At 38.7% G+C, this 10,513-nt stretch overlaps 1 pseudogene; it reads right to left on the bottom strand.

Annotated features, from left to right (window-relative positions):
* Nucleotides 1-7,552: 7,552 nt before the first annotated feature.
* On the bottom strand, nucleotides 7,553-9,602 carry LOC129246414 (uncharacterized; annotated as a pseudogene).
* Between the last annotated feature and the right edge of the window lie 911 nt (nucleotides 9,603-10,513).

The following is a 10,513-nucleotide window of genomic DNA, read 5'->3' on the forward strand; positions in this document are numbered from 1 at the left end:
CGATCTAAAAGCTTTTCGAAAGAGTGTTTCAGGTCATTGACCGGAATGCCCTACAGGATGTCGGTACAATCCTTTCGGATGGCTTCTACGGGCGCAAAACGTTTTCCTTTCATGGCCAAGTGCAATTTTCCGAATAAGTACAAGTCATGGAGATCCATATAAGGCGAATACGGTGAGTTAGTTAGGTGAGATGGTTAAAATTCGAGTGGATCGTTGAGATGGTGCATTATAATGCAATAAGCGCCAGCATCCTCCTTCGCGGTATTCTGGGCGAATTCGACGAATGCGATGCAACAAACAATTCAAAATGCCAAGATACAAAATTGCATTGACGGTTTGGCCCATTGGCACGAACTCCTTGTGTACAGTTCCTTTGGAATCCTAAAACCAAGTGAGCATCGACTTGATTTTCGACTTCTCCAAACGCGATTTTTTGGGTGGTGGCTTGTCTGGGGCCTTCCATTCGGCACTTTCACGCTTAGTTTCAGGTTCATGTTGGAAACAACACGTTTCGTCATCAGTTACAATGTTTTGAAGGAAGTTCTCGTCTTCTCTCGCCTCTTTAATGAGGTCTTTCTCAGCTGCCTGCTCTCGTCTGGCAAAGATTTAGACATCTGGGCTCTCATTTTTTCGTTACGCCTGCGGAAATGGCGGGTCTAAATATCATAAATTCGGTGAAGTTCATCAGTAGCTTGTTGCGACTAACTACGAACGCAAATCAGCCACCGTCGGCGTCGTCGTAAAATGCATGGTCATCATCGCCTCCAATTCCAAGGCTCCTTCTTCCTTCCCTTCTTTTTTCTCCTCTCCTCTGTATGGCATCACAACGGACGAATTTTCAATATTTGGCCAAGTGTGTCCTAAACTAGGGCAGCCATTTAACCTAACCTACGTATTGTTCATTCTTCAACTGAAGCACTTAGTCAAACTTTCAAACTTTATACAGAATTCTAAAAATATCAGCGACTTTTCATCTAAATTTTGAACTTTTTTATCCGATTTTTTAGAGAAATTTCATATGCACTTTTATAGCCCATAACATTTCAGTAAAATAAGAGGTGAAAGCTTCAAGCGCCTGGAAAATCACATTGATTTTTTTAATTTTAATTTGAGGACGGCTCTTGCCGTTCTTTTCATACAAAATGTGCAATTTATAAAAATCGGAGTTGATTCTTTTTAATTTTTTTTTTTTTTTTTGGAAACGGTCGAGAGCCTTTTCCTCCACAAGAAATTAAATAAAGAGCAAAAAGTTGTCAGAAAAAATTATCAGAAAGCTTATCGACCTTAGCCGTTTTAAGCGGGCAGATACCTGTAAACGGCCATATTTTCACTGATTTTCATTAAAATTATTAAAAATGAAGAAGTCAATATATTTTTTTCAAAATTGGCATACAGTTTATTTATACATAAAAATAATACAAACAATTTTTTTTTACTTTAATCATTTAAAATGGCGGATGTACACTCAATTCTTCTAGGAATGTCGCAGCGGGGCTTATCAATCGGCGGGCATTGTAGTATCGGCGTCAGTGACCTGAATACAAAAACCCAAAAATTGTTTTGTTTATTAATGTCATAATTTCTATATGAATTAAAAAAAAATGGAAAAAAATCGCGGAATAAAATGCTTAAAAAACAATGAATTTTGGGTCGAATTTTCCTACTATTTTTGCTTCGAAAAAATTATTTTTTCGAAAAATTTTCGAATTGTAAATTCACATAGAAAATAATATCATAAAAAAAATGTGTGCAAAATTTCAGGGAGATCGGTGAATAACTTTTCGAGTTATCGTGTACTCCAATTCGAAAAATATAGTTTTGAGAAAAACGCGTCTAAAGTCGGCAACGTAACTATACCTCTCCCAGCGCTCGAACGCAAGGAATAGAGTCATCACGGTTGACGAACTATAATATCAGAAATACTTAAATTTAAATTCTAAAAATTGTTCACACGTTCTTGAAGGATTATATTATATTAAAATTTTATGAATTTTTGTTTTTTTTTCGAAATTTCACAGGTATCTTCCCCTTAAATTTACGCTTATTATCTCATAAGATATTTAATTTTTAGTTATTTAATATAATTTTTCTAAATTTTCTATAAATGAATAAATTTCGTAAATGTTAACAAACAAAAATTGCATCGCTGCTGTAAACTTAGACTCACTCCTCAGGCTGATTCTAATAGCGGATCTGACATTGTTTCTAAATTGAGGTATTTCTTTTCCAAGTCAAGCAGGAATATGCTAAAGTGGCATTTTTGGGCATTGTGCCCAAATCTGCGTACGTTTTTTTTTTTTGCTTTTAATCTATGGAAATAAATATGTGAAGCCGTTGTAGTGGCAGCTGCTCTAGAGGAGGAGCTCTAGAGGTTTCAACTGTCAAATTTTCAACAGTCCTCATCCAAACCTATTTTTTTATTTCGTGCAGTTCAAAAAAACGCCGCAACACACTTCTAACATAGTTCCACAAAATTGAGAGCGAATCATTGCCGGTGCCAAGACCATTAGCATTCCAGCTTGTTGCAACCCAATCGCTTCTACTTCTCATCAATTCAATTCAGATTCTCATCAAATCAATTAATTTCAGAAAAGAAAATCGCTTTCTATGACTTATTTATTTATACATATATCAGCCAGCAGCTGCATCAGAATCATCTTTGTCCACAGGAATCCAAATATCGATTTTCGCCATAATTCATCCATTTTTTCTTATTTAGTAGTTAAGCGATAAAATTCGCTGTGCCGTGTCGTCGTCGTGGTCGTGCGTGTCCGTGAATCGGAATCGCAAATGTTGAAAATCGAAATCAGTAAACTCGCATTCTACCAGGCGAGCAGCAAAACATAGCAAGCGCTCACCTGCTTGTGACGCAATAAAAATGTAAGTCGCGCTAAATACACACTGCATAAATCTAGGCGTTGTTGTGCGACTCATTCACAATCGCACAGATGGTTTGGATCTATGCTAAACGCGTGTCTTGGACACAAACCTGTTTAGGCTGTTCGTTATTTCACCAGATAATGTTAATGAAATAAGAAAAGAAGGCGCAAATAATAAAAAAAATCATTCTTGCAAGTACTAAATTGAAGACTCGCTAGTAAGGCATTTCACCACAGCAGCTTCGAATATTCCAATATTGACTATTTCTTCAACCTTGGATTTAAATTTTTGTCATCGTTGAGAAAATTTGTTATACGGGCGGCTCAAGTGCGTCCAGTGCGCTCGTGTTATGAGTGAAAGTACCCTATGATCAACAAGTACCGGGAATGTTTAATTTGAACGAACCGCGCACGAGGGAACCGGCCCATATTTTTTTCTTTTGTTGGTAGGACTATAAAACACACATCTGTCACTTTTTAGCGCCATCGGATCATTAGTAACTGCCTGGCGTTTGTTTACATCAATCAACTTTTCTCAATGTGTCGCATTTTACCATAGATAATTTTGTGGAACAAAAAGTTTGTTTGCACGAGATTTCGTCTTCCGATGCTCTGAAAATCTTTCAAAAAGCATTTGGCGAATCTGCTCTTTCAAGAACAAGAGCGAGTGATATAAAGACGTTAAAACTGGTGAGGGAAATGAAAGGAATCATGCTTGAAAATCGTCATACCAGCTTAAGAGAGACTTCTAGTGAGCTTGGCATTTCATATGGAGCCGCACAACACATTGTTACTGAAGTTTTGGGTATGAGACGCGTTACAGCCAGGCTCGCTTCGAAGGACCTGAATTTCGTGCAAAAACACCACAGAAAGCCAATTGCTGAGGAGATAATTTCTGAAGCCCAAACTGATCCAACCTTCATGAAACGGATAATTACTGGCAGCGAGACATGGGTCTATGAATTTGACATGGAAACCAAGCAACAATCGTCTGAGTGACGCTTCGAAAACTAGCCCAAACCGAAAAAATCGCGCCAAAGCCGCTCAAAAATGAAGGTGATGTTGACTGTTTTTTCGATCGCCAAGGCGTAGTGCACCGTGAGTACCTTCCATCGCGCCACACAGTCAATACAGAATATTATTTATCCGTTTTGAAGCGTTTGAGAGATGCTGTACGTCGCAAACGGCCGGAAATGTGGCAAACAATTCTTAGATTTTGCATGATGATAACGCGTCATCGCACCAAGCTCAAATTGTGCTGAATTATTTGACCAAACACCAAGTAAATACCATCGTGCAAGCACCGTATTCACCTGATATGGCCCCGTGCGACTTCTTTTTGTTTCCCAAGTTGAAGTTACCCCTTCGTGGAAGGAGATTTCAGTCGAGAGAGGAGATCAAAGAAAAATTCGACAAGGAGCTGAAGGCCATCGCTTCGTTGGGCTACCAAGGGTGCATGGAGGACTGAGTTAAGCGTTGGCTCATATGTGTTGCTTCAGCCGGGTCATATTTTGAAGGAGATAAAATAAATTTGCCTGAAATTTAACTTTGTTTTGCTTTATTTAAACTTTTCCGGTACTTTCTGATCATAGGGTACTTTGTTCTTGTTATGAGCTCGAACTTATGAGTGAATTTGTTTTTGTTGTGCTATATAATATTTTAGACTGTTCAGCGCCAACGCGACTAAAATAATCATGACCTGTGAATGACCGTCGCTAGGCTTGGCTCAGAAATTTTGGATGACATTCCTATATTGAGGCATGCAGTGAGTGCCCTTTGTCTGCAAAATAGTTTTTTTAGTTCGCTTGGCATGCTGCTGCTTGTGCGCCTATGAATGTATTTTGTTTTTGTAAGTACAATACTTGGACGACAAAAGCACGCAGAAGTAAGAAAAAAGTTTTTATAATAAATTTTATGTATTCGCTTATCATTTCAAAAATAAAAAAATTGTAAAAACTTCAATTCAATTTATTGTTGAGGTGAGAGATGTTTGGTGTTTTCAATTTCTGTGTGGTGCAAAACTCAGTGTGGTGCCTATATCATCGATGTTCTAAAATTCCTTACTAGCAAACTTTTCAAAACTCGTTTTTACTGAAAATACTTAACAGTAGCATTTGTGTCTTCTCATTTCATTAACATTCTTTGCTTTAGAGGCGCAGAGCAGAGCTGTGGACAGAACTGCAAGCTGATTTTGCTAAAAACTTAGTCTTCAAAACAAATCTGAAGTGAAGTTCAAACTTTCCCACTCACCTCAGGATTTCACTAAAAATTTGGAACCAAAGCAGTTTTCTTCAGTCGATGAGTCAGAAATCCAGTACCTTTTACCCTTATCTCATTCAAAAGCACTGTTTTGTAGGAATTTCCCGAAGAAGATTGAAATTCTTTTATCCATCTAGTAACTGTAAGTCAGAGTAGTATTTTCAGTTTATTGAGTATTATTAATATTATTATTATTACTATTATTATAATGAGGGCATTTAGTACTACGACATGAAAGATCTATTGTGTCCTGTTCATGGATTTAGAGTAATTCTCGCAGCCCAACTTCTTCAATAAATTTAGTATTTTTCCTTTTTTATTGAGTTTGATTTTCTTCTCTGTAAAATATATTTGGCGAGGTGTTTGTCCCGCTTATTTATTAGTACTGGGCACGATGTCAGCATATGTTTGACGATTTCATCTTCCGAGTTGCCTCTGCGTCTCAAGCTTGGTGTCAACGTCACCGACACTCTCACTTTCATGAAATAGCAGCGATTAGTCTATAGTGACCTCGCTTTCTGCCACTTCTTCAGCTATCTCTCCCGCTACCTCATCTGGTATTTTGGACTCAGTGTTAACGTCGGCTTGAGTACTTCCTGTTTCTTAAGTTGAGTCTTCTGCCACTTTTACGGGCATTTTACTTCTGACATCGCTTCAGCCACAGCTTTCTATTACCACGTCCTTTATACTACATACTCTCCTCCATTGGCTTTGTTCACCGTCGTTCATGTCGATTACTTCCCAGTGTTCAGTTCCTTGTTCCCTTGCGCGGACGCCGCAGATTGGTGTCCTTTCGCCCCTACTTTGGCTAGTTGTATTGACGAAGTTCTGAAATGAGGGCGGGGTTAAGGCAGTAGCATACGCCGATGACTTGGCCCTCAGTCATGGGTGAGATTTTGGAAAGGCTGTACTCAGTCGCTGGGCTGCCACCTCCGAGTCAACTCTGACAAAACGAAGTTGGTGCTATTTACCAGAACTTCCCAAATTAAACAACCACCTTCTCCCGCTCTCATCGGAAGTAAGGTATCTTGGAGTGATAATTGACTCTAAACTCCATTGGAAGGTACACATTGAAAATCTGCGTGTATTGGCATCACCGGAGTATGTCAAACTTGCACCAGTGCTGCCCTGAATGTCGGTTTGCACTTACTTCCCATCGACTTTTACATTATTTCCATCGCAGCTCAAAAAGCAATCAGGTTAAAGGAGGTTGGGCTCTGGAGGCAATCTCTCAAGAGACATGGTAGTATTTCAGGCAGTTAACACCGTATTTCTCTGAACTTCGAACAGACCTCTCTATCCACAAACTAGAGCTTGAGGGTCGTGCTAGGGCAATCTTTCCAAAAAGGCAGGATTAGATCGAGGGGAAAATCTGCACCGAAGCTTGCAGCTCTGTCTTCACTGACCGTTCCAAGATGAAATCGAGAGTCCGCGAAGGGGTTTTCTCTAAATCAGCCAATTTATCTATCTCGTTTAAACTGCCGAATACTGCTAGTGTTTTTCAAGCAGAAGTCTTTGCGATCCTGCAGGCATGCAAAATGCTTGGAGAACGTGGGAGCGAGGGACATATTAACATTTTCTCTGATAGTTAAGCCGCGATCAAGGCTTTGATGACGCCATGGAGCAAATTGAAGCTGGTCAACTCCTGTAAGGAGGAAATCAAATCTCTTGGGTGCGCAGATAACATTTCTCTTATCTGGGTTCCAGGACATAGGAACTTTGAGGGAAATAAAATTGCTGATGAGCTTGCCAGGAAGGCGTCGACTCAATCGATGGAGCTCCATTTCTTCATGTGCTATTTCGAAAACCCTTTGGCCCAAGTACAACATACAGAGGACTCAGGAAATCCTTTGGACTCCTCGCCATTAAATTCCAAACTCGTAGCTGTATTTACCGGTCACTGGACGATCGGCACACACGCGGAAAAGTTAGGGTTACCATTTAACCTCCATTGCAGGAGCTATGGGGACCTTGCAGAGAATGAGACTGTAGAGAACTTTATCTGTAAATGACCGGGTTTGGCAGCTAGACGCTTAAAATCACTGGGTGCTCCTTTCTTCGACAGTCTGGGGCAGTACGCCAACCTAAATCCCATCAATATTCTCCATTATATAAACAGCTCTGGCTGGCTATAGATATCTGCCTGTTGGAGGTCTTATAATGGCATCAAAACGGCACTTTAGTGCTATTTGAGGAGTGCCAGACTGGAACTTCAATCATTTCATCTACCTTTTATTTATTTATTTAATATAATGAAATATACTTATAAATAAATATATTAATTACATATTTGTGGCAGCACTAGCAACAATGCCTTCAGCTGCTTAGTATATATAATAGATGCTACTATATTTGTATTAGTATAAATAATTATAATTTGTATAACCAAAATTAAATTTGATAGTTTAAGTTCATTAAATTTTGTTACTTAATTTAGCTTTGCTGATATATTTGTATATTATTGAAATATTTTCTGCAGTAGGAGCTTTTAAAAGCTCTGATGGCGTGTTCGATGAAAATATTTCTCCCTGATCTTGCTGAGTGCTGGGCATGTATCCAGGATGTGTAGCGTAGATGTTGATGTGCTGTTACAATAACCGCAACCTGGATCGGAGCTTCTATTGAGGAGATGTTGGTGTGAAAGTGCACAATGTCCGAGGCGTAGTCTTGAAAAAACTTTGAGCGCTGGAATACTACATGTTGTAGGGTAGGTTGTTTTAGTTTTGTTAGGATTAATAAGACGATACCGGTTATTGTAAGTGCTCCATAACTCTTGTTGTTGATTTTCTTTCATTTTGTAAATATAGCGTAATATATCGTTTTTCTCGTTTGTCTCCACGTAGTAGCAGGGCATATGTGATACCTTTTTAGCTTCCTTATCGGCTACTTCGTTGCCGTGGATACCGCAGTGGCTCGGTACCCACATTAATTTTATTTTAGTCTTATATGCAATCAGGGTATCTCGAATACATGAAATTAGCGGGCTTACGTTATTTGGGTTCTGAATCGCCATTATTGTTGAGAGGCTATCGGTGCATATGGTATATTTTCCTTTTGACGTTACCGCCCATTTTGCTGCTGATTTCACAGCATAGGCTTCAGCTGAGAAAATGGAGCAGTAGGGTAATAGCAACCCTTTACTTATAATGCAAGAATCGTCAGAAACGACTGCATACGCGGTATTAGCATAATCTTTTGATCCGTCGGTGTATACGAAACTCCAACCGTTGGAGTGAAGTTGGTGTTTTCGACTCGTAAAAACTTGTCTGAAAGTATCTGCACAGGTGTTGTGCTTTGGGGGGCCTTAATCAACATTGATGGGAATTAAAAAAAAAAAACAATACAAAATATAAACTTTTTATTTATTATTCATTCGCAAATTTTTAGCCATCTATAGGGTGATTTATTCAAATACATGCAAATTGTGTCATAGAACAAAAATATTATTATTAAAAAAATGTGCTCCCAAGATACACATTGACAGTGAGCGCGCAGCTCTTTGCGCATTTTCGAAGAAATGGGGGCCGCTATGCGCTGTCAAACTTCGAGTACGCCTGCTGGAGACCTCTTTACTTAGTGATTTCAATTACAAATAATAATAATAAATAACCAAAAACAAATGGCATACACCTTAGCACTTAAAAAAACTAGTATAGAAAAGCACATTTGTGCAAACAATCGGTAACAAGACGTACATCAAATTAGTCAGTGAGTAAATATGTATGTATTAGTCACAAGTGAAATCTCCTCCCTTTGTTATTATTTTTATAATTTTTTTAACGCCCAGAACGAAAGTCAGGCTCTTAGTAAGACAATTCTCTGGAATCGTCGATAAACAATGCCCAATTTACGGCAAATAAAGTGAAAAATATTTACTGTAGCAGCAGAACAGACTTGAGTGCTGCCCTATTGCTCTTTCTTATCATTGAAAAATAAAAATAAATACATATACAAGTACAATTTATTTGTGCAAAATAAAACTTAATTGTCTTTTTTTTAATATGTAAAATCAAAACAAAATGTATGCCTCACTACTTTCCCTGTAATGTTTGTTCGCTGATAACTGAATGAAATGTTTTGCTTCACTCGTTTTTTTATTTTTATTGTGTAGGCAAGGTCAGTGCATATCAGCAATTCTACTTATAAATATAATGAAACCAAGTGTATGTAAGTATGTGTAGAGGGCCAAGACGCTGCATAGATAATCTAAACTAGTGAAACAAATATTCGGCGCCAAATTAGAACTAATTTAGTACTTCTACTACAGCCAGTGACCAGATTTTTTATTGATTCAATTTCAATTCGAAGGTGGTAAATAATAAAAATACAATTTTTAGGAGTTTCGTAAGGCAAAGGATGCTAATATTTATCTAAACAGTGTGGTACATACAGTTTATTTTTTCGATCATAGGATTTTTTTACAGTGACTGCTCTTACCTGCTGGAAATCTTTACAGGATGTCATTTCTCCATGGAACGAAATAAGTCATCATCATATTTTGGCACTACAGCCCTTTGTGAGCTTTTGTCTACTGCACATGGGACCTTCATACATCTCGATCGCTTGCGACTTTTTTTCTAATTTCTTATCCCGAGTTTATTGATGTCCTCCTCTAGTTCGTTGGTCCATCTTGTTCTCGGCCTTCCTCTTGACTTGTGTTGAACGCTCTGGCTTCTATTGTATTAGGTGCGCAAATAAGTTCCCGCTGTTTGTCAACAGATGCCTCCAGCAGTGTGTGCTAGTCGAATCTAACATAACCCAAACGTCATAAACCAAGCTCAGATATATGGCAAACAAACTGCTTCGACACATTAGTGATTTTGTTTTGGTATCAAATAATCGTCATTCGCGGGAAGTGTTGATATTCCTCTTTCATTCGAAAAAAACGGCCGCTGAAGTACATCGCGAGCTACAAAAAGTTTATGGAGATGCTGCTTTAAGTAAAACAACGTGCCGATATCAGTTCCGTCGCTTCAAAGACGGTCATTTTAATGTTGACGACCGTCCGCGTGAAAGAAGGCCAAAAACCTTCGAAGGAGACGCTGAATTGGAGGTATTGCTCAATGAGGATCCGTGTCAAACGCAAAAAGAGCTTGCTTCATTATTAGGAGTTACCTGCCAATCCATTTCCAAACGATTGCTTGCTTTAAGAATGATTCAGAAGCAGGTGACTTAGGTTCCTTATGAGTTAAAACCAAGGGATGTTGAACGTCGTTTTTTTGCCTGTGAACAACTGCTCCAGCGGCAAAAATGGAATCGCATCGTGATGGGTGATGAAAAATGGATTCATTACAGCAATCCAAAGAAAAGAAAGTCATGGAGACTGTCCGGTTATGCTTCTATGTACGTCGTCGCCTCGGCCGAATATTCACGCT

Source organism: Anastrepha obliqua, chromosome 4, assembly GCF_027943255.1.
Source record: "Anastrepha obliqua isolate idAnaObli1 chromosome 4, idAnaObli1_1.0, whole genome shotgun sequence".
NCBI classification, from domain to species: Eukaryota; Metazoa; Arthropoda; class Insecta; order Diptera; family Tephritidae; genus Anastrepha; species Anastrepha obliqua.